Source organism: Vidua chalybeata, chromosome 3, assembly GCF_026979565.1.
Source record: "Vidua chalybeata isolate OUT-0048 chromosome 3, bVidCha1 merged haplotype, whole genome shotgun sequence".
NCBI lineage: Eukaryota > Metazoa > Chordata > Aves > Passeriformes > Viduidae > Vidua > Vidua chalybeata.
This window is the reverse complement of record NC_071532.1, coordinates 68981312-68986556: the sequence shown is the minus strand read 5'-3', so window position 1 is coordinate 68986556 and position 5245 is coordinate 68981312. Positions and strand designations below refer to the sequence as shown.

The 5245-nt window shown below is 40.5% G+C and overlaps 1 long non-coding RNA gene across 1 annotated transcript; it reads right to left on the bottom strand.

The window, feature by feature from the left end:
• Positions 1–798: 798 nt before the first annotated feature.
• Positions 799–4087, bottom strand: LOC128785595 (uncharacterized). The gene is made up of 3 exons (XR_008429944.1): positions 3994–4087; positions 1131–1286; positions 799–1016 (listed from the first exon to the last, which is right to left on the bottom strand). It is a non-coding gene; the product is annotated as an uncharacterized LOC128785595 (long non-coding RNA).
• Between the last annotated feature and the right edge of the window lie 1158 nt (positions 4088–5245).

Here is a 5245-nt window from a genome sequence, read left to right as displayed (position 1 = left end):
GGTTTCCGACTTTTGCAACTTTTTGATTTCCTTGTGCTGTTGGTATTTTTAGCTTTTTTAATCCTCACTGCTGTCCTGCTCAGTTAGTAACCTCCAAGTTTGCCAAAGATTCCTTGGCCTCCTCTGTCCCCGGAAAAGCTGCTGGTCCTCAGCCATCTGGTTACTGGTTCCTTATTCATTTATTTTGAACTTGTTCCAGCTTCTGCTGCCCCTAAAAAAATTTACCTCCAGTCTCAGGCCATCTCCTAAGCCTTTCAGCAAAGCCTTCAGATGTTGCTTTAATCCCTTCTGCAAGGTCTCATGCTCTTTTCTTGGGTCTTTAGACCTTATTTTAGTCACTTGTGATAGCCTCCATTTCTGCAGGTTTTGTTCATAGAATTCCACAGGAAGTCTCAGTGCATGGCAGAGCACAGCATTCCTGTTTTCCTTTCTCTACTGGAAACAGCTCATTTGATATAAAGTGGAATTGCATTTGCCTACTTGGCACCTCTGTAACTTTGGAGTCTCATGTCAGAGTGTGGTGAGTAAGAGAAGGAGGTACTTTTTTCCTCCTTTTTGCATTTCTATGTAATGAACTCCTGGCTTCAAGCAGAAATGCTTCTGATGCACCTTTAAAAAGCATTTTGCACAATTACAAACCATTTCCATTTTATTTATACAGGCCAACATCTGTTCCTGAATAGCCCCGTCCTACTCTTTGTAGCTGATACTGCTCTATTTTGCATCCATCCATCCATCTATTTATTAAAAATATAAATCATCTTGAGATATTCCAGGAGTGAAATTCCCTTCCAGCATAGCTCCTTTTCCACCTCATAGCTCTGCAGTGGTCCTTCATTCCTCCCACAAGTTGTTATATTCAGGAGTCCCTTGACAAGAAAATGCTTCTGCTTTAGTTGAAGCACTCAGTTTCAAGAATGAGCCTAACTCAGATGAATTCTCCAGATCCTTTTTATACTCCAAGGAGGGGAGTAGGCATGTTCAGGGCACAGTTCATCTTATCTTGACATGGGAGGCTGAAACACAAAATAGTGAGATTTACAAGTGGTCCCCTGCCCACTGTGAATAGAAAAAGACACTCAGGACACAAAAACAGGAGCAGATGACTATAATTAACTGGGATTGTCTACCTTCTAGATACTCAGACTTTCCCCGAAATACCTTCCGTGATGCTTTTAAAGATGGCAGGGGGTGAAACTGCACAAGCAGCCAAAACCAGGCTCTAGAGAACTTCCATCAGTTTTGACTGGTCTTCTGTTGACTTGTCTCCTGTAACTGGTTCCATCCTGTGCCAATTTAAGAAATTTGAGTTAAAAAACCTCAAAGCCAGTGACTTCTCTGACACTTTTAAGTGCTGCTATATAGAATATAGTTAAAAAGCAGTGTGTGTGCATCTTTTACCAGCCTTCTCAAAGCTGTATTAACTGAAATCACTGTAAAATTGTGTTTGCAGTGACTTTTGTTTGTTTTGCTCACAGTCACAGCTGCCAAGAGGAAAAAAAATCACATGAAAAATGCAGTAAAATTCCATACCAAATATACAAATGTGGTCTGCAACTCCAGGACCATCAGCTGAGAAAAAATCATCTCTAAGTAATCATAATCTCTTGCTTGGTATGTTTCTTATAGCTGTAGGTTCAATAAGCTTCTCCTACACTTGAGATTTGATCCTGCTCATACACCTTCATTAGTAGTGCACTGATTACCAGGGGTTTTGTACAAATGCTGTTCCATAGTGCCATAAAATTCATTGCAGGAATGTCAAAGTTAACACTGACATGAGCACTCCATAGGGAAGATGTAGTGGCATGAAAACATGTCTATGCAACAGAGACCCTGTGTTGCCCTACCCAGAATGATTTCCAAAGCCTCCCAGGGATGCCACCTTAAATTTAGGAACCTGCCTCTAGTTGGAGTCCAAGGCTCTCAAAGCTACAGGACTGGTACTAGAAGACAAAAGGAAGTAGGAAAACATATAAAAATCCAGTGTAACTCTCGAACAACCTCTGCCACTCCGTAACAAAAGAATAATAAATAGTGTGTGGCCCTCTTACAGCACTTTATCTGGAGATCTCAGTGGTTACACAATGGGTATGTTAGTTTGTTTCTTAGCCTAAACCAGAAAAATGTCCAAAACTCAGCTGCAGGAACACAGTGCCTGTCCAGTTTAAATCACAAGTCTCTGGGAGCCCTTCAACACATGGAGAAAGCCTTGCTCATGGAATATACCTTGTTCCATCTCCATGGCATGGTTTAGTTCCAGCTGGCAACCAGTACCAGGCAGCCACTCACACACACACCTACCCCAGTGGTGTGGGGAGGAGAATAGGAAAAAAAGATAAAACCCATGAGTTGAGATAAGAACAGTTTACTATTGAAAATAAAATAATAATAACAATAATAGTAATAATTGAAACAATAGTAGTAATGAAAAGGAAGACAACAAAAAGAGAGAGATAAACCCTGAGAGGCACATTATACTCAGCACAATTGTTCACTGTGCACTGACCAATGCCCAGCCTGTCCCCGAAGCACAGTCAGCCCCTCCCAGATTACTCCCCCAGCTTATATACTGAGCATGATGTTTTATGGCATGGAATATCCCTTTGGCTAGTTTGGGTCAGCTGTCCTGGCTACGCTCCCTCCTGCCTTCTTCTGCACCTCCTTGCTGGCAGAACACGAGAAACTGGAAAGTCCTTGTTTTTTGGTAAGCACTATGTAGCAACAACTAAAACATCAGTGTGATACCAACATTGCTCTCAGGCTGAATCCAAACCACAGCACTGTACACGATACTTCGAAGAAAACAAACTCTGTCCCAGCTCAAACCAGGACTCCCTTCAGGCACAGGAAGCATGAAGAAAACCTGAGGGTCACAGGGAGCATACCAGAAGCAGCACAGCATTTCTTTGCTACTGTTTCTGTGCTGATACTTATGATACTTGTGATACTAATGATACTATTATACTTATCTTCTGCATTCTAAAAACACAAACTTGAATTATTTTATAAAAGAGCTTGAATTATAGTACAGATATATTGTATATACATATAAATAATACATTGTATAGAAATATATAAGCAATGAGGCAGATGTGTGCCCTGTAAATATAAAAACTTGCTTTTTCTTGGTATTTTACATGCAAATTCTTTTTGGTAGAGAAATTCATGCTAACATGAAGAAGATTTTTACCAGAATTTGAGGTGCAAGAACAAGTGCAAGATTTTTTCAATAGCATGTTGGTCTTTAACAGCCCAGAATTGTGCTTAATTTATCCTGAACACCAGTCAGTTATAGTATTATTCTTTAATATAATTAATAATATTTAATATAATTGTTTTATTTTTAAAATCTTTCTAAGACATCATGTGCCACATGCTACACAGGATATAGACCTCTAGTTATCCAAACAGCTCTTGGTTCCTCATGTTTAAAACCCTCAAAGCAATGGCTCCAGGCAACAGTTTCCAGCACATTAGAGCTAGGACAGCACTGTTTAAATGTAAACATCCTAGACTGCATTAGTCCTTGTCTTCGCCTTCCTCCCCTGGAAAGCGATGGCTTCCCATGTCCAAACAAAACACTTCTTCAATGCTAGGTCACTTTCTTGGTCTCAACACTGAACAGGTTGGACTCGCTGCAGCCACTATCCTTGACACAGCTTCCTTCAACGTGTAGGGAAAGTTGTCACAACTAAACCAGTAAAAATTCCAGCTAGCCAGTTCTCCCAGCAGGTTAAAAAACATACATGTTAAAATTCCAGGACTGTCCAACATTTCACTTGAATTTCTCCATAGCAACACCAATTTGGTACTGTAGTTGCAAAAAACAGTATAAAAAATTCCAAGATCTACAAAAAAAGGCCCTTCAACTTTAAAGTGAACGTATTCTTGGAGAAGTGAAGGGTCTGTTGTGCAGATGGCTGTTTGCTCTCATCGCTGGGAGCAGACACTCTTCAGTGAGGAGGAGAGGGGAGTCAGATAGCGTATTACCATGCAAAAGCAGCGAGCTCTGCCTATGATGACTGCAATATTAACTCCCAGGGCTTCCTGCGGCTGAGAGGCAGCAGCGGCAGCGGCAGCAGCGATTTTCATTTGCCCCCTGCCCCCCACCCCCAAGCTTCCAGGTTCAATAAAGATTACATCATGGAATAAGTATGCCATGTAAGCCTGAGAATCAAAGCCGTCACAATTGGCGGCTGTTTAACTGTAATGTCGCTGAAACACACACTCCCCCTATGTGCACACACTCTCCCCCGCACCCCTCCCGGCCCATCCCGAACCCTCCGCGGCTCCTACGATTAAGGGCAGTGTTATTGGGGAGAGGAAAATCTGATCAAAACTGTCGACGGCAAACTGACAATTTTCTATGGATTCAATAAAGGCCACCTTAACGATTTCCCTAATTAATGGATGACATCTTTGGCTGGAGGAGAGGCGCTGTATTCTACTCTGCCTTAGTCTTTGTTAACCTTCTAATTAACTTTCGTAGGTCACCCAGGTCTCCCAAACCTAAAAGTGAAGAGAGCCATTGTGCTAGAAGCAGTAAACTTACTTTTTCTGCCTGGGTACTTAAAAGAGAGAACGACTATAGGCAGGGAAAAATAACTCCATTTAAACTCTTTGTGACTGTGCAGAATGCATAGGTCCCTGCCTTAGAAAATAATTGAAACACCTTTTATACCAATATTTGCATGCATAATACAACAAATTAGCAAATATACATCTAAATTCAACTGCAGTTCCAAATTGATTAGAGATTTGGAGGGGGTTTTTGGTTGTTGGTTTTTTTTTTGTTGTTGTTTTTTTTTTTTTTTTTTGTTTTGGTTTTGGTTTTGTTGGGTTTTTTGGTTGCTTTGTTTTGTTTTGGTTTGGGATTTTTTGTGGTTTTTTTGTGGTTTTTTTGTTTTGTTTTGTTTTTGTTTTGGTTTTTTGTTTTTTTTTTTGTTTTTTTTTTTTTGTAATGAGAACTTCAATGGGTCAATCCTTCCTTCAAAAGGAATTGGTTTTCTTGAGCAAATTGCAACTGCGACAGCCACCAGCTTTTACACGGCATGATCTCCAGCAAAGAGCCTGGGCTAATAGTACACACACACACATTCTAACACTATAATATTAGGCCAGATTAATCCCTCTGGTAAGACCATTGAAGTCAATGGAATTGTATCAGAGATGAATTTGGTTCACTGCCTTTTGTGGAATCTAATATGAATTGACCATTGAGCTGGAGGCATCAAAGATGATA